The sequence below is a fragment of the Chiloscyllium plagiosum genome, unplaced genomic scaffold, assembly GCF_037043375.1.
Source record: "Chiloscyllium plagiosum isolate Xiang-an unplaced genomic scaffold, Cpla_swu_hap1 HiC_scaffold_11, whole genome shotgun sequence".
Classification (NCBI taxonomy): Eukaryota; Metazoa; Chordata; class Chondrichthyes; order Orectolobiformes; family Hemiscylliidae; genus Chiloscyllium; species Chiloscyllium plagiosum.
The window spans coordinates 10,876,506-10,896,939 of NW_028270149.1; positions in this window are offsets into that span (position 1 = coordinate 10,876,506).

The following is a 20,434-nucleotide window of genomic DNA, read 5'->3' on the forward strand; positions in this document are numbered from 1 at the left end:
CATTCCTGATGAAGGGCTTATGCCCAAAACATCGATTCTCCCGCTCCTCCGATGCTGCCTGACCTGCTGTGCCTTTCCAGCTACACACTCTCGACTCTGATCTACAGCATCTGCAGTCCTCACTTTCTCATATGGAGGTACATGGATCAAATGTAGGCTAAAGGGACTGGTTTAAATTGTTAAACTGGGTGACATGGGCAAGTTTAGCTGAAGCACCTGCTTCCATGTTGTAGACCTCTATCACTTTATGACTCTAAAACTGTACATTGCACTCTAAAGGAAATCTCACCAAGGCTCTGTACATTTGCGGCAACAAAGACACTCAGGTACCTTTGGAAATCAACACTTCTCAAAATCTTACCATTTAGGAAACCTAAATTCATGAGACATTCTGCATTTATGACCAAATTAAACAATTTAATATTTTCATATTATATTCTATTGCCTATATATACCTGCTCACTCAGCCTATCCAAATACACTTGAGGTTTCTTTGCATGCTTTTCACAACTCACATTCATGTCTAGTTTTGTGCCATCAGCAACCTGAGAGATATTACATTTGATCCCCGCATTCCACATTTTTTATATACCTTTGGACAGCCAGACCCAAGCACTGATCTATGCAGCACCTCACTACTCAGTCTGAGAACAACCTAGAAATTCTTAATCTCTGCTTTCTGTCTGTTATTCATACTATCAGATATACATATATAATGCTGCCAAATTATATTGTGAGTTCTCTCCAAAATCCTGGACAATGTTTACTGAAAAACAATATTCTTAAAAGAGATCATCTGATCATTATTGCCTTGGCATTTTGGGGGATTTAGTTCTGTGCAAATTAACTGTTGCTGTCCCACATTGTAACACTGACTACAGGTTAAAATTGTGTCTCTAATTGTAGAACTGTTTGGAACATCCCGAGGTATAGTAATGAAGAGGTGCTACAAAAATGCAAGTTTTTTTTTGTTGCTTCCTCAATGTCATCCTGTGGATAGTAGAACTATAAACTGACATGTTATGAAGCACAGTACACACAACTGACAAGGACATATCTCAGGCTAAGCCAGACCATCACTAGAGCTTGCTGACGATCTGTTCAGGTCATACTCCTGTCTTCATGTGTACATCCCTGAGCCTCTGCTACCACACTGTGAAATCACACACAAGGAACCACAAGGAATAACAAATAAACTGCGCTTTCACCGATTAGAAGCCAACAATAATATAGTGCTTCACATGTCGGCATGTACCACCACAAGCCTGCAGTCAATGATTTCAGCACACAAAGGTAACCAAGGGTTTGGAAAGATTTCATAGTCCTCGCAATCATCTGTGTGAGAGTGCCGTGAAAATGTATCTGCTAGGCTACCCCAAGTCAAGAGGACAAAATAATACTGCAGTATAGTGCTACTATCCCCATAGAGGATCCCGAAGTTACCAAACAGCAGTGAAATAACTGCACAGAGGTCAGTATCCAGTCACCAAGTCACCCTGAATTTATAGGTGCACAGTACACTAGCTGTCACCAGTCAGTCCTCTGAGCTGAGGAGATTCGAATCTCCTGGTTGCATGTATTTTTTTCTTTTTTTAATGAGATTCTAAGTCCCCTGTTTATATCTTTTTTTCTGTTCTTTTTCTTTTTTTTAATGCTCTTACACTACAGCCAGAGAGCAGTGGTGATTATCTTCATCTCCTGGTTTTATACACACACACACACACACACACTTTTGTTTATTTATTTATTTATTTTTATTTACGAATGCACAGGTACACTGGCTGTCCCCAGCCAGCTCAGAGTCCCTTGAACTGAGAAGATTCTAATTTCCTGGTTAAATATTTAATTTGTTTTCTCCCCGATCCCACACCAGAAAGCAATTGTGTTCATATTCATCTTCTGGTTATATATGTATGTGTGTGTATTCTATTTTCTTTTTAATTTAAACCCCACACTACTGCCAAACAACAGTAGTGCTTATTTATTCCCCAGCACCATGTCGTGTGTGTGTAGATATAGGACACAGTGAAGAACAGCGGGTGCAGAAACATTTATTCATTTTCCACCACCAGAAAGAAAGGAAACACCTGAGTAGCTTGTGACAAGCAGTGCCCTTCACATCAAAGGGCAATGCCTGAGTGCTCAAAAAGGTGAAGGGAGGGTGGGCAAGGACTAAATTGAAATAGAATTGGAGAGAGATTGCCTGAATTTTTAAAATATATTTTTTTCTTTTTGTTCCTTTTCTCATTTTTTCTTTTTTCATCTTTTTCTTTCTTTGTTTTTAAAACCCCACACTACCGCCTAACAGCAGTGGTGCTTAGTTATTCCCCAGCACCATGTTGTGTGTGTGCAGGTGTACAACACAGTGAAGAACAACACGTGTTTAAATCTTTATTTATAATTCCTCAACAAGGAAGAAAGGAAATACCCAAGTGGCCAGTGACAAACAGTGCCCTTCACATCAAAGGGTAATTCTGTGTGATCAAACAGTGAAGGGGAGGGCAGAGATTAAATCAAAATAGAATTGGAGGGGATCTCCTGGTTATTTTTTTTTTCTCTTTTCCCCATAGAGGCTGGTTTCCCGTCACCAAGTCAGCATTTATTTACAGTGAAGAGTCTTTGACACTGATCCACCTCCCTCAGAGCCAGCTCTCAGAATAAACAGAATCCCTGACAGTCCTGCTGTTTTTATTTTCTTTTTTTTTAAACCCCCACACTACTGCCTAATTGCGGTAATGCTTATTTTTCCCCCCAGCACCCATGGTGTGTGTGTGTGCAAGTGTGAGACACAGTGAAAGCACAAGGTGCACGAATCTTCATTCAAATTTCCAACACCAGGAAGAAAGGAAACACCCGAGTGGCCAGTGATAAGCAGTGCCCTTCACATCAAAGAGAAATTCTGTGTGATCAAACAGTGAAGGGGAGGGCAGGGATTAAATCAAACTAGAATTGGAGGGGGATCTCCTGGTTATATTGTTTAGACAGGGCTTTCCTGATTGGCCCAGATTAACAACCCCAATCAAGGATCTCATAGTTTACAAGATCCAACTGGTTCTAATCGCTACAAGCATCTCGCCTACTCCACCCTTACCTCATGCAACAATCTACTCACCAAGAGTCCTCCTTTAATAACTTTAACAGAAATCAGAACCAAAGTAAAAATAAACAAAAATTGACTAACAAATCATAGTTGGTATGAACTGTACTTTGCACATGGAACATTACATGGAATTTCCAGCTTCAATTATCTTCCAAGCTTGGTATGCATGGGAGATGACTGTTTTGTTTTCCTTTCAAGGACTTAGTTACTTCTTCACAGGTAGCAGCAGCACCAAAATAGATTTCATGCTCATGGTACAATGGTATAATTCTTTCAAGAACCTTCGCAATTCTCAGTACCCACTGTTCACAGTACTGTAGATCTATCAAAAACGTCCCTGTTGATACTGCCTCCAGGTCAAGGGTAATCACGTCAGATAGGTCAATCTCATGTTTGATATGAATGATAAAACTTTTCAAAGATATTTTCAACATTTAAAAAAAAGCTGCAGATTTCCCAAGTCTTTCAGAGTTATTATAACTATTTCTTATTGTTATAACTTCCAGGTCAAAGGCCGTTACAATAGAGCAAAAAAACAGGAAATTGGATCGAAACATAAACAGAAGTTGCTGGAAAAGCTCAGCAGGTCTGGCAGCATCTGTGCAGAGAAATCAAAGTTAACCTTTTGGGTCCGGTGACCCTTCCTTGGAACTGAGGTAGCTCTCAGAGATAGGCTCTTTTGCCTCCCTGTAATGAACTGTTGGTATAACAATTCAGAGCTGTGATAACATCTGTTGCCAATGGTCACCATTGGATCCTGTGACTCCCCCTTGATAATACTTAAGGAGCACCTTCGCCACTCGCTGCCACCAGGTCGAAGGATAAATCCAACTGCCATTTCCTCAAGGCCAACTAGAGGTGGGAAGCAAATGTTGACCTTGCCCATGCTACAAGAATAATTAATTATGGAGAAAATATTTCCAGATAAATAAAGGTAAAATATGTGACTCTGATAATAAAGTAGACACTAAACATTCAAATGGAGGGTTCAAGAGAGTCCTTAGTGTAAATCACAACAAGGAAGAGCTGGGAGGAATAACTAAGATATATTTAAAGGGAATCTAGATGAAATCATGAGGAAGGAGAGAGATGTTTATAGAATCATAGAGTCATACAGTACAGAAATAGATCCTTTCATTCAACTAGTCCACACTGACCATGTTCCCAAAATAAACTCATCCCACCTTCCCACATTTTGCCATATCCCTCCAAACCTTTCCTATTCACGTACTTATCCAGATGTCTTTTAAAGATTGTAACTCACCTGCCAGAGACCTGATCGAGCAGTTATGTCAGTTAGGACTTGACTCCTTCCATACCACCTTCCAAATCCATGACTGGTAGAACTAAGAGAAACAAAGACAACAGTTACATGTGAGAACCATCACATGCCTCCAACTTCCCCTCCAAACTGCGCACCATCCTGACGTGGAGAGAAATCACTTCTCCTTTACTATTCTTGTCTCAGGCTATTGGAACTGCCTTTACAGCAGCACTCTGGGACCACCTTCAACAGTCAAAGTGTGTTGCGCTGGATAGGCACAGCTGGTCCGGCAGCATCCGAGGAGAAGGAGAGTCAATGTTTCAAGCATAAACTCTTCACAGACAGACGATAGGGGTTCAAGATGAAGGCCTAGAACTAGCATGCCGAAGACTTCCTGTCTTGTGATTCCCACACCCCAAACATGAATCTGAAGCAAAATGAGCTTGCGCCCATTCCAAAGGGACATTCCTGCATAGTAGTAACATGCAAAATATTTTTGGTCTTTGGAACTGAATCACAATTTGATGCAACACCTTTCCACTCGTCCACCACTATCTGCTTGTGTCCGGGCACCTTTATAAGGCAGGACTTTTCATCAAGGACTCTCTTCTCAATCTCTCCCTTTCCCAACGGCATGGTGACTCTCAGGGAAATGACCATCAGCAGTCTCTCTCCAATAAAAGTGCAGCCCTACGGTCTGGGAAGACTTGGTGACTCTGCCATGGGGACAGAGTCAGAAAGTGTGGAAAAAGTTCAACTTAATCAATTGCAATGGTTTGAGACTCAAAATTTGTTTTTTTTGCTGTCTGAATAAAATATCTATTGAGTGAAATGTAGAACATAATTTGTCAGTCTGTTCCTCTTGCACAACTTTGTTAAATATCAATGATTTTTCAGTAACTGAAGCTGCTCCCAAATAAAGAACAAATGAAAAGGCATAAACTCATAATAATAGAGTCACACAGCATGGAAACAGACCTCGTGGTCCAGCTAGTCCATGATGACCATGTTCCCAAATCAAAGTAGTCCCACTGCCTATGTTTGGCCCATATCCTTCCAAACCTTTCTTACTTACATTTTTTGAATGTTGTAACTGTACCTGCATCCATCACTTCCTCTGACAGTTCATCCCACATACACTCTGTGTAAAAAACGTTGCCTTCATGTCTTTTTTAAACCTTTCTCCAGTCACCTTAAAAATATGTCCCCTTGTTTTGACTCCTCCATTGTAGGGAAAAGACTTTTGCTATTTACCTTATCTGGACCCTCATGATTTTATAAACCTCTGGAAGGTCACCCCTCAACTTCCTGTGCTCCAGTGAAAAGATGTCCCAGCCAATCCAACTGATCATTATAACGCAAGCCCTCCATTCCACCAACATCCTGGTAAATCTTTTCTGAATGCTCTGCAATTTAATGGGTCACTGCATGAGACCATCTCTCAAAATGGCAACAGTGGAGTGGGCAACATCTGAGCTCTTGAGACTGGATCTTGTGTATTCTGTCTGCTTCCCTTTCATTTCTCTTTTTTAAATCTTCTTTATCCTTTTTTTTAAGTGTTTTCTTGCTTACCGTTTGGAGAAAACTCAACCATGAAGACAATGACGGCAATGGAGTATGGCAGCGGCTGGGCCCAGTGGTAGCCCAGCGGTGGGCAGTGACAAAGCAGCAGTCAATGGTGAAGGAAGGCAGCAGGGGCAGTTATCAGCAAAGGGGCTGGCAAGTCCAAGCAGGACTCAGCCCAGTTCAGAGGGAAAGCATGCCCAGCCTGGGGGGTGAGAATGCCCAGTGCGGGGAGAGAGTGTGTCCAATAATGGGGGAGAGTGTGCCCAGTGTGGGGCAAAAATGAGCCCAGTGCTGGGGGAGAGTGTGCCCATTTGTGGGAGGAGAAGAGTTGGTGAGTGTACCAAAGCTCAGTTTGGAGCGACTGCAGGTTTAAGTAATGTTTAACTTTTTAACTTCTTTCTTTATTTTTCTGCTTTTATACTGAGAAGAAACTGTTGTGCTTGATTTGAATGTTTGGCTTTAACTTATTTTTCTATTTGAGTCAAAAAGACTTTAAATCTAGGTATCTTTTCAGCAACACAGTGCTGGGAATGGCAATACTGTACACTTTTCACTGTTAGCCACCATTAAGTACACATGACAATAAAACCTAAATCAAATGAATCAAATCAAATTTAGTAATACCCTTCCTATAGGTGAGTGGTTGGACTCTGCATGGCAGATTACATCTCAGTAATGTTGTGCATTTTTGATCAACCAGAATGCATCTCAGAATCCGACACTCGGGTAAGAATCAATTTACAGCATTGTATCCTGTCTGGCTGTAATAGAGATATCCAATTAGACACAGGCTCCAATCAATACTGCAAAACACTGGAAAATATTGCCCTCAAGTATTTAACAAATAAAGTTAGGAAAATTTTAACTGAATCTACTACCACTCATTCAGGCCACACATCCCAGTTGAGAATCCAATGTGGAGAACATGTGTTTCCTCCTCTCTCTTGTTTCTTTTGCCCATCAACTGAGTTAAATTTTGGATTTAAAGCTGTCAATGTGAAGCAATAAGTCTGTTTTTTTTTTCCCTCAATAGATGTTGGAGCTGTTGAGTGTTGTATGTGGGGTCTGGAAGTGTTAAAACTGAGGAGTGCCCCAAACACTATCCACAATGTTGATATCATAGAGACTTGAGGGTAGGAAAAATTTAGAATCTCAAATGAATGAACCTGATCCCTAACAGCTCTCAGTCTCTACAACAATGTCTACCATATCCATGCAAACATCAATGAGCTGCTAAAGTGCAATAAGCCTTTGTTAACGACAAGAGATTTTCTAGTTAAATCACAAAGTTTATTCTCTTCCCCACAATAGACAAAGCAGGCCCTGTATTTTTCTACACCTCAAGACAATGGTGTCAGAAGTCTCCATCTTGAGTAGTAGCTCATACAGTGTAGTGAACTGGGTATGGCCATACAACATTGTAGGTAGCAATGTGGATCTGATTTAATTACAACACATTGCAAGTAGTGGTGTGAGATTAGAACAGATTAGATTAGATTCCCTACAGTGTGAAACAGGCCCTTTGGCCCAACAAGTCCACACTGACCCTCTGAAGAGTAACCCACCCAGACCCATTTCCCTCTGACTGATGCACCTAACATTATGGACAATTTAGCATGGTCAATTCACCTGACCTGCACATCTTTGGACTGTGGGAGGAAACAGGAGCACCCGGAGGAAACCCACACAGAAACAGGGAGAATGTGCAAACTCCACACAGACAGTATCCAAGGCTGGAGTTGAACATGGGACCCTGGTGCTGTGAGGCAGCAGTGCTAACCACTGAGCCACTGTGATGCTCCCTTTAGATCTTTAGACTTAGCTAGAAGTCACCTACTCATAATAGCATAGGGAATAGATGATGAGTGAAGCACCAATGGAGGAAAGCCACGTGACAATCCTCAACAGGGACAAATATTCCAATGAATGGGAAAAGCAGTGTAGACCTGGTAAGATATCTGCCACAAGAGAAGAGTTAACAACTCCCTGGAGAGAGACAATTAGAAAGTCCAAAGCAGATAAAGGATGCATTCAGAATTGGCGATCTGTGTGAGCAGAGCAGTTCAGAGTTCAGTGATATATGAACAGACATCTGAGGCTACCTGAGTAAAGCTTAAATATCTTGGAGGGTCAGGGGAAACTTAAAAATGGTCTCTAATCCAGCCTGGAAAGCAAAAAATGAAAAACAAATGCTACTTACAGCTCAGATTAAGCTTCATGAAGGGAGTCAGCAAAGTGAGGCACAGCTACAGTATGAAAGATTATGAAAGAAATATTAATCCAAGGTCACAGATCAGGAACATCATGGAGCCAGTAATTAAAGTGATGAAATTGGGATAATTAAAAGTCTAAGTAGACCTGTTTTAAAGGGGATGGAATGTTTGGGAGACTTTATTGAGATTATGGAAAAGATGGAAAATTCTTTTGAAGAGCAGTAATAAAGGCATTTTAAATGTTGCAATTATACCCACTTCCACCACTTCCTGATGCAGCTCATTCCAAATATGTACCACGCTCTGCGTGAAAAAGCTGTACTGTGGGTCCCTCTCACTTAAACCTATCCCCCCTAGTTTTGGATTCCCCTACTCTGAGAAAAAACAAATCCTTGGTTATTCACCCTATCCACACCTCTCATGATTTATAAACCTCTATATGTCACTCATAGAACATAGAACATAGAACAATACAGCACAGAACAGGCCCTTCGGCCCACGATGTTGTGCCAAAAAATTTGTCCTAGCTTAAGCACCTATCCATGTACCTATTCAATTGCCGCTTAAAGGTCACCAATGATTCCGACTCTGCCACTCCCACAGGCAGCGCATTCCATGCCCCCACCACTCTCTGGGTAAAGAACCCACCCCTGACATCCCCCCTATACCTTCCACCCTTCACCTTAAATTTATGTCCCCTTGTAACACTCTGTTGTACCCGGGGAAAAAGTCTCTGACTGTCTACTCTATCTATTCCCCTGATCATCTTATAAACCTCTATCAAGTCACCCCTCATCCTTCTCTGTTCCAATGAGAAAAGGCCTAGCACTCTCAACCTATCCTCGTATGACCTATTCTCCATTCCAGGCAACATCCTGGTAAATCTCCTCTGCACCCTCTCCAAAGCTTCCACATCTTTCCTAAAATGAGGCGACCAGAACTGCACACAATACTCCAAATGTGGCCTAACCAAGGTTCTGTACAGTTGCAACATCACCTCACGACTCTTGAATTCAATCCCTCTGCTAATGAATGCTAATACACCATAGGCCTTCTTACAAGCTCTATCCACCTGAGTGGCAACTTTCAAAGATCTATGAACATAGACCCCCAAGATCCCTCTGCTCCTCCACCTTACTAAGAACCCTACCGTTAACTCTGTATTCCGCATTCTTATTTGTCCTTCCAAAATGGACAACCTCACACTTGACAGGGTTGAACTCCATCTGCCACTCCTCAGCCCAGCTCTGCATCATATCTAAGTCCCTTTGCAGCCGACAACAGCCCTCCTCACTATCCACAATTCCACCAATCTTCGTATCGTCTGCAAATTTACTGACCCACCCTTCAACTCCCTCTTCCAAGTCATAAATAAAAATTACAAACAGCAGAGGACCCAGAACTGATCCCTGTGGAACTTCACTTGTAACTGGGCTCCAGGCTGAATATTTACCATCTACCACCACTCTCTGACTTCGACCGGTTTTCCAGTTCTCTATCCAACTGGCGAAACTTCCCACTGTCCTATGCCTCCTGACTGTCCGCATAAGCCTACCATGGGGAACCTTATCAAATGCCTTACTAAAATCGATGTACACTACATCCACTGCTCTACCCTCATCCACATGCTTGGTCACCTCCTCAAAGAATTCAATAAGACTTGTAAGGCAAGACCTACTCCTCACAAATCCATGCTAGCTGTCTCTAATCAAGCAGTGTCTTTCCAGATACTCATAAATCCTATCCCTCAGTACCCTTTCCATTACTTTGCCTACCACCGAAGTAAAACTAACTGGCCTGTAATTCCCGGGGTTATCCCTATTCCCTTTTTTGAACAGGGGCACGACATTCGCTCTCTCCAGTCCCCTGGCACCACCCCCATTGACAGTGAAGATCAAAAGATCATTGCCAACAGTTCTGCAATTTCCTCTCTTACTTCCCACATAATCCTAGGATATATCCCGTCAGGCCCGGGGGACTTGTCTATCCTCAAGTTTTTCAAAATGCCCAACACATCTTCCTTCCTAACAAGTATCTCCTCTAGCTTACCAGTCTGTTTCATACTCTCCTCTTCAACAATACGGTCCCTCTCGTTCGTAAATACTGAAGAAAAGTACTCATTCAAGACCTCTCCTATCTCTTCCGACTCAATACACAGTCTCCCACTACTGTCCTTGATCAGACCTATCCTCGTTCTCGTCATTCTCATGTTTCTCACATATGCATAAAATGCCTTGGGGTTATCCTTGATCCAACCCGCCAATGATTTTTCATGCCCTCTCTTAGCTCTCTTAATCCCTTCCTTCAGCTCCCTCCTGGCTATCCTGTATCCCTCCAATGCTCTGTCTGAACCTTGTTTCCTCAACCTTATGTAAGCTTCCTTCTTCCTCCTTACAAGACATTCAACCTCCCACATCAACCAAGGTTCCCTCACATGACCATCTCTTTCCTGCCTGACAGGTACATACATATCAAGGACACGTCATATCTGTTCCTTGAAAAGGTTCCACATTTCAACGACTTCCTTTCCTGACAGCCTATGCTCCCAATTTATGCTCCTCAGATCCTGTCTTGCAGCATCGTATTTACCCTTCCCCCAATTGTAAAACCTACCCTGTTGTACACACCTATCTCTCTCCATAACCAAGGTGAAAGTCACAGAATTGTGGTCACCATCACCAAAATGCTCACCCACTAACAAGCCCATCACTTGTCCCGGTTCGTTACCAAGTACCAAATCCAATATGGCCTCCCCTCTGGTCGGACAATCTACATACTGAGTTAGAAAAGCTTCCTGGACACACTGCACAAACACTGCCCTGTCCAATCAGCCTCCGACGTTCCAGGGAAATATAGCTCCAACCTATTCAGTCTCTCCTTATAATGCAAATCCTCCGGTCCCAGTAACATCCTTATAAATCTTTTTCGGACTCTCTCCAATCTCATACTATTCTTTCTATAACAGAGTGACCAGAACTGTACACAGTATTCTAAAAGTGCCCTCACCAACATCTTTACAATCGCAACATGACATCCCAAATCATACAGTCAGTACCCAACTCCAACTTGCCACCGCCTTCTTGACCTCTCCTATCTGTCCATCTTCCTGCCCACCTACCCACTCCACCCTTCCCTTCGACTTATCACCCTCACCCTCTGTCTTCATCTATTTATCACATTCCCTGTTACCTTCCCCCAGCCCTTCCCCCCTCCCATTTAACTCTCAGCTCCCTTGGGCCCCACCCCCACATTCCTGATGAAGAGCGCATGCTCAAAACGTCAACTCTCCTGCTCCTCAAATGCTGCCTGTTCGGCTGTGCTTTTTCAGCGTCACAATTTATGACTCTGATCTCTAGCATCTGCAGTCCTCACTTTCTCCTGCACTCAGTAGTCTGAGCAATGAAAGCAAGTGTGCTAAATGCCTTCTCTACCACCTCCTCTACCTGTAACACAACTTTCTAATATGCATAACAGATAATAGGGGTGTTCTGATTGGAACACATTATCAGTAGTCTGAAGATTGTCAATGTGCACTTTCTATATCTTATTCCAATTCAATTCATATTATTCAAAAGGTGTTTTTCCAATAACAACTCTGTTAATCTCAGGTGCATAATGTACGACTTAAGGAAAAACTGTAATGCAATAGATTTCTTTCCTTAATCCTTAAAATGCCACTGGTGAATTAATTGCACATCAATATTAGTAATGTCTATGGTTGTGCCCAGAGAGTCCACTCTCTTTAGAAGTTGTTTGAAAGATATATGATCTCCATTGTAAGAAACATTTTGCATTATATTTTATGTGATGCCAATGATTTAGAGTAAATCCCAGTGAACCAATGGCTTCAGGCAGTTGTCTCTCTGGGAGGTCAGCACTCTTTCATAACACTGCTGAATAAGTAACATGATTTGGAGATGCTGGTGTTGGACTGGGGTGTACAAAGTTAAAAAATCACACAACACCAGGTTATAGAACAACAGGTTTAATTGGAAGCACTAGCTTTCGGAGCGACGCTCCTCCATCAGGTGGTAGTGGCTCCTTTGTGTGATTTTTAACTTTGAATAAGTAACATGGCACCCTAGACAGTCAGACCTTAACAGTATAAACAGTTAAAATATGTGTGAAATGTATTTTATGTCTTTGGTTCAAAACTTTGATTCAGAACCGAAAGAAGTAAATGCGACTTAAAGCTACCTCATGTCAACATATGCAACAATCTACCTTTAGAGTGTACCTTGAACCTACTGTAATCTTCAAAGACATGTCATAGAGGCATAATCAAGCAAAATTCACCACTTTGCCCATAAGAAAGTCAGAGGACAAAAACCTTGGTCAAAGACATGGGTTTTCAAGAGGTGGAACGTGAGATAATGGGGTGGAATGGCAGAGAGATGAGGAGGTCAAAGGACACAATATCTGTGCTTTGGGCTTTGACAACTGAGACCATGAGGAATCATGATATTCACAGCACCAACATTTATTATCCAATTAATATTACGTCCATCCAAGCAGTGGTTACTATCTCCATGTTTCTGCTTTAAGGTTATAGGAGACATAGAAAGCTACAGCACAGAAAAAGGCCCTTTAGACCATCAGACCTGCACTGGTCAAAAACAAGCAGCTAACTATTCCAACCCCATTTTCCAACACTTGGCACACAGCCTTGTATGCCTTAGATTACAAGTACAGATCTAAATACGGCTTTAATGGTATGAGGGTTTCTGCATCCAACACCTTCATACACAGTTAAAATTGCTGCTTTTCAGAAGTTAATGAGTAAAAAATCATAGTCAAAGGAATGCAAACTTAACTGATACACACTCCCAAAATGCACCAGAGACAGAGAGATGGGAAACTACTGTGGTTCAATTGTTCACCTGATTTTATTTTTAAACTTTTGCTTTAAAGAGAAATAAAATTTAGATGATCTTGTTTTTGTATAGGTAGTATCTCTGTTCCTGTCCAAAATAGAAATGATCAGCTAATTCCACAGTCAATTACTCTGCGAGTTTGCATTGCTAGATGTGACTGTGAGTAATTCAAAAGTCACATGACACCAGGCTATAGTCCAACAGATTTATTTAACATCACAAGCTTTTGAAACGCTCTCCATCATCAGGTGACGAAGGAGCAGTGCTCCAAAAGCTTGTGATTTTAAATAAATCTGCTGGACTGTAACCTGGTGTCATGTGACTTCTATCTTTGTCCACCTCAAACCAACACCGGCAAATGCACATCATGACCAGGATTAATGTTATACGTTCATTTGAACCCAATAACTACCCTCCCGCTCCCTGCTTTTTGTCGGAGAATTCAGGTTTTTATTGGTATCAGGTTCTTTCTGATCCTGACATATAATTGCTTTGAAATAGATTGTTCGACTGTCTGCCAGTGAAATTAATGTAGTTTCTGTTTGCTGACTATGGTTTCTGTAGATTCTACACTGTGAGACTTGACAATATTAAGTTCTCTGCTTGCAACTCAGTGCTGCCAACAGAAGCTCTGGAATTTAGCTATTAAAGGTGACCAGCTTTACGTTGGAGTGACAAATTGAACAAATCTTGCTGCATGTAATGGTTATATCATTGGTTTAATAATCCAGAGAATGTGAGTTCAAATCTTGTCACAGATATTTGACAACTGGAATTTTGCTGATACAAGACAAATTTAGGCATTTCTTTTCAATTTCCTTCCAAACTTACAATATAACTTTATTTTCATTTCTATTTACTACAGAGAGATGTAATTGGATTGATGATGCATTCTTTGAGTGCAATGCAAATAACCCCTGACAGCTTAGGGAAATAAAGATAAAGTTGCCATAATTGCAGAGGATTGCTCTCCGATTTGAGAGAGAGAGAGAGAGAGAGAGAGAACTGGTAATGCTTTAATCTGAGGGCCACCGTGCCTCAGGCAAGGGGAGGGGATGAGAATACAGGACTTTCCTAGTGACCTCAGCTGGTGCAGGAATTGAACCCATGCTGTTGGCATCACCCATCAGCCATCCAGCCAACAGAGCGAACTGACCCCATTGGAGAATTACAATCAACGCTGTTAATGCTTTTGTTATCTTGTTAACACTGTTTTTAGTTTGTTTCTTCATTGGATGCAGGCACTGCTGGCTCAGCCTGCATTTGTTACCCATCCCTAATTTCCCTTGAATTTAGAACAGGTAAGAGTCAAGCACATCACTGCAGTTGTCAAATACACAGCAGACCAGAACTGCAAATTTCATTCCCTTAGGCTAATAGCCAGATGGGTTTTTGCAACAGCTGATGATAGTTGTCATGGTGACAACTATCTTTCAATTTCAGATGTTATTAATTGAATTTAAATTCCACCAGCTGCCATGATGGGATCCGAGCACATATCCCCAAAGCATTTAGCCTTTGGGACCACTGGGCCAGCCACATGTTCACTACTCTGTGATTGCTGCTGTCATTATGCACCTGTCATTGTCTCCTTTTCCGTGTCTAATACTAGGGCAAAGAACTATGCTTCCACCTCACACACGGTTCCTGCCCTGCCATCATCCCAATTCAATCTGATTCATTGCAAGGCTGGTGACGAACGCAGCATTGCCATTGTGAGAAAACAGTCAAGATTAGAATGTGCTGAAAAAGCACAGCATGTCAGGCAGCATCTGAGGAGCAGGAAAATCAATGCTTTGGGCAAAAGCCCTTCATCTGGAATGAAGGGATCATTCCTGATGAAGGGCTTTTGCCTGTAACGTCAATTTTCCTACTCCTCAGATGCTGCCTGACATGCTATGCTTTTCCAGCACCATTCTAATCTTGACTTTGATCTCCAGCATCTGCAGTCCTCACTTTTGCCCATTGTGAGAAAACAGTTCCATTGACATTCAACATGGTTTTTCATGTTGTTGAAAGAGCTAGAATACTGGTAGAAACCTTCCTTGAGTTCTGAGGAAGGATCTCCCAACCTGAAACATTAACTCTGATTTCTTTCCAGACCTGCAGAGCTTTGCCAGCTATTTCTGTTTTTGTTTCTGATTTCCAGCATCTGCAGCTCTTTCAGTTTTTACTTAGAATAAAAGATAAACATTAAATTTTATCGTAACATCAATAATCTCTGAACGTCGTAAAACACTTTACGCTGAAGAATATTTAAATTAAGTCTCATTATAATGCATGTATTTTTATTTTTAGCATCGTTGGTTACCAAAAACATATCAATCTCAGTTTCAAATTTAACAATTGACCTAACATTAATTGCTGCTTGTGGAAAGAATTCCAGATGCTTTCCATCCTTGCCCATGTCTGTCACATCCGATTATGTGAAAGTATTATCAGGTCCTCACAGGGTTTCCTATTTTCACAGTGTTCATCTAAATAATCTGCTATAATGCTCTGCTGGGAAAACAGTCTCTTGTCATCTAACCTTTGCATTTCACAGTTGCCTGGATTTCTGACAGTACTCTTCCGTTGCTTGAGAAAACAAAGCAAGTTATGAATTCACCTGATATATTGAGAATTCTGCGGAGTTTTATATTCAGAAGATCAGAGGCAGCATATCGACTTTGCAAAATTATCCAACATCGCAGTTTTTAAGGGCTTGTTTCACTCAGTCACAATTGTATCGTGGTACTATTTGAACAAGTAACAAGTCTCATCTGGAAGGGTGAAATGGCGTCACAGGAGAAGGCATGTTTTTACTGTGCTTTGGCCTGTATAAATGATATGCAAGCATGCTGGCATTTATATTCCACTGCATTAAATGGTTATTAGGAAGTTCCACAACATGCAGGGATTCCCCAGTGTGTTTTCTCTCTTGAGTAAGTGACAAATCCATTGACTGGAGCAAGTTGGGAGGGATGAGCCTGTACTTGATACATGATCAATGGATCACCAACAACTGGGAAACAAGGATATTGAGAAGAAAGGTTGCAAGTTCATTGCTTTTACAGTTAGGAGAGGGGAGTCTCCACTGCTGACCAGAGTGTCCGGTGACAGGCGGAATGTGGAAAAAGGAGAAGGCAATAAAAAAGAGAAAAAGAGCTGGAACTAAATAATATCAATCAGCCTGCCAATCATGAATCAGCTTTTATTGCCACCAAAGATGGTGTTCAATCTAGACATGACAGACACTCTGGGTGCAGTCCATCACTCTCCCTCGAGATGGATAGATGTCTGCAGCTGGTTATTTGATTTTTTTAAGATTTTAATTTCATAGCTGCCCTTTATTATTTGATGTGTCAGAGAGCTTCACAATCCTATGATCCGCTGGCTAAATCAAATATAGAGTTGGGATATACAGCAGAAATGTTCCCAGGTTTGATTTCTGACTTATATTGGGCAAAATGTTCTCAATTAGCTCAGGTGGAAGCAGAAGGATTGCCTCAATATCTCTTGGTGAAACAAAAGTCAATTGCAGCTCCCAGTTATTCCTTGTTGATTGTTCCCCAAGTAGGAGATATTTGATTGGCAACAACTTTTGTTGTTCATTTCCACAGCCTGTTATTTGAGTTCTGCTTGGTCACAGCAGAAAGATTTGTAGGCACCTGTCAATCAATTGTTTTCACACCACATAAGGTGAAAGAGAGAAGCAGGTATCCTGTCATGTTTCCATGCTTGAATACTCTCTTACTACTCTCTGGAGGCAAAGTTGGGAACATTGTGTCACCCCATGTGTATCTCATCCAACATTCAAGTCCACTACCTTCAATGGGAATAATGCACAGTGAGCAAAATTAGTGAGATATTAAACCAGTTCTAACAGCTATATATAGCACTATTACTGTAATCAAACTCTCCCAAGCTGCCTGGAGATAGTGAGGATTGCAGATGCTGGAAAGTCAGAGTCGATAAAGTGTAGAACTGGAAAAAAGCACAGCAGGTCAGGCAGCATCCGAGGAGCAGGAGAGTCGACGTTTCAGGCCGGGACCTATCCCAGGCTGCCTCAAACAATACTCAGGTGGCAGTACAAAACTTAAGCAATGCTAACAAAGACACAAATACAGAGAATTCTGGATAAACTGATAGCATTCAAGAAGAGAGAAACATCGTTAACATTGCAGTCTGGAATGATTTCTTCAGAACTCTGGAGAAGTCGATACACTGTCAGAAACTTTCATCTTGCATTTTTCAGGATAGGTATATTAGTTGGCAGAGTCCTGACTACACTTAGAACATAATTACGTGATCTGATTCTGTGATTATCAGCAGTTACTGGACAATCCTAAGTGTTAAGCATGACATGAATAACCAATTTAAAGTTTAGGCCAGTACAGTGGCTCAGTGGTTAGCACTACTGCCTCACACCTCCAGGGACGTGGGTTTGATTCCAGCCTTGCGCGACTGTATAGAGTTTCACATTCTCCCGTGTCTGCGTGGGTTTCCTCTGGGTGCTCTGGTTTTCTCCCGCAGTCCAAAAATGTACAGTTAGGTGGATTTGCCATGTTAAATTGCCCATAGTGTTCAGGGTTGTACTGGCTAGGTGAGTTCGTCAGGGGTAAATGTAGAGTAATAAGATAGGGGAATTGATCAAGGAGAAAATGAGGACTGCAGATACAAGAGTGTGGTGCTGGAAAAGTACAGCAGGTCAGGCAGCATCCAAAGAGCAGGAATATCAATGTTTCGGGCATAGACCCTTCATCAGGAATGAGGTTTGTGGGCCGAGAGGTTGAGAGATAAATGGGAAGGGTTGGGGATGGGACTGGAGTGAAGCTAGCTGGAAAAGTGATAGGCAGATAGAAATGGGGGTGAATGTGATAGGTCAGAGAGGAAGGTGGAATGGATAGGTGGAAAGGAAGATGGACAGGTCAAGAGGGCAGTGCCAAGTTGGAGGCTTGAGATGGGATAAGCAGAGGGAGGGGAAATGAGGAAACTGGTGAAATCCACGTTGATCCCATGTGGTTGCAAGGTCCAGAGGCAGAAGATGAGGTGTTCTTCCTCCAGGTGTCGGGTGGTTAGGGTTTGGCGGTGGAGGAGGCCCAGGACATATATATCCTTGGTGGAGTGGGAGGAGGAGTTGAAGTGTTCTGCCATGGTGCAATAGGGTATGTGGAAGGATCTGTTGGGGCCTTAGAAGGATGGGTCTGGGTGGGTTAACCTTCGAAGGGTCATGTGGACTTGTTGGGCCAAATCTGTAGGGATTCTATGATCATTAGTTGGACTCACAATGTGGTTCACTTATGCTTGCTTGAAGCTGGAAAATTCTTCATGACTATTGTTAGATGTGATTCTGCAAATAGACCAGCAATTGCTGAATGATACCAAATATGCTCAGTATGATACCAATAAAACAGTTTGAGATTATCAGTTGGACATGCAGTGGTGCTAAAAAACTGGATCTATTCACAATGACTAAGGTTGGATTGATCTTCTAATTGAACTGTAAATACTAAAGGATCCCAAGTGTGTTGACATGACACTAATAACTAATCTAAGGTTATCAGTCATGGGGTGATTGGCAAGCTCAGTTGGCTGGACAGCTGGTTTGTGATGCAGCGCAATACTTTGGGTTCCATTCCTGCACTGCCCAAGATTATCATAAAGGATCCTCCTTCACAAATACTCCACTCGGTTGAAGTATGGTTGTCTCAGCCTCAGAGCAAAGGCATAACGCTTTAGAACTGAGATGGGGGGAAGGTAGCTGGTAATGTGATAGGTAGATGAAGGTGGGGGTGAAATCGATAGGTCAGAGAGGAGGGTGGAACGGATAGGTGGGAAGGGAGATGGACAGGTCAAAAGGGTGGTGCTGAGTTAGAGGCTTGGGAATTTTTCCAACCAGCGGGTGGTTAATCTGTGGAAGTTATTGTTACAGGAAGCTATGGAGATCATTTCATTGAGTGTGTTTAAGACAGAGAGAGATAGGTTTTTGATTAGTAAGGACATCAAAGGTTCCATGGAGAAGGCAGGAGAATGGGGTTGAGAAACACACTATCCATGATTGAATGGCAGAGCAGACCTGGAGGCCAAATGGCCTAATTCTGCTCATGTGTCATGGACCCTCAAGTTAAATCACTACCAATCATCTCTCTTTAATGAGAGAGAAGCCCGATGGGCGAATCAAGACTTTAGTGACTTTGCCTTTACCTGTCAAGCTCATAACATGAGCCACTAAAACTTGCTAAAGTCTATATATAATCATTCTCTGCAGGAGGAAAGGAACAAGTACAGGCTTTGCATCACTTTTGAATTAAAGTGTCAGTGGACAATAACTCTTTGGTGCATTGTCCATGATAATCGGTCAGCAAAATTAAAACCAACCGGCAGCTAATCACAAATACTGCCCACTTTGAAATTTGACATTCCTGTTTCCATCCTGATTACTGCAAAGCAAAAATTCTGGCAACTTTTTATTCAGAAATATCAAACAATATTTGATACTGAACGGGTCAGGACAATACTATGGCTTTCATCAAAAGCCTGATCAATGGAGTCGGCTTCAAGAAACGAAACAGTCATTGCTGGAGAAACTCAGCAGGTTCTGGCAGCATCTGTGGAGAGAAAGCAGAGTTAACGTTTTAGATCCAGTGATCCTTCTTCAGACTAGCAACGTTAACTCTACTTTCTCCTTACAAATAGTGCCTGACCTGCTGAGGTCCCTCAGCACTTTCTGTTTTAGTTTATGAATTGGCAAAATCCACAGCTCTTTTTTTATCATTTGGATGTCAAGAAACATCTAAATGAATGAGGCAGACATAGAGAGGAATAGAGGTTTCAATCGAGAGAATTTGTGTCATTAACGAGGGAGAGAAATGTAAAAGTTGTCATGCAATTTCATTTTTCTTTCACCATTTTCATCAGATCGGAACTGATTTTCATTGGCTGTGTAGCTATTGTGTGATCTTGGTGGCCTGCAGTTGAATTTTGCAGGATGGAACTGCAAGACGGGTGTGGAGATGAGTGTGGCTCATCACATTGACCAAAACCGACATATTCCAAAAATATTCCCATGTTTACTGATTTTACTCAGTTTGTCACTTGTTGGTGGAGGAAAGGATGTGTTGGGAGTTGGTTTATTTGCTACAGAAATCTCAGCCTGTGACCTGCTCTTCTCGCTCCAGTGTATATGCGGCTGGTCCAGATAACCCATTGGTCAAGAGTGTTGATATTTGCAGAGCATTGAAACGATGTCCAAACATTAAAGTGGAACTATATGGGTTTATATCCAACCAATGAGACAAGAGAAGAGTCTCAAACTAGGTTAAAAATTCAGGAACTTTTTTATTCTTTTGATTTGGAGGTTAATTGCCTATCCCAATTACCCTTGAGAAGGTGGTCTTTTTGAACTTCTGCAGTCCATTCTGGTCAAAGCTGTTGG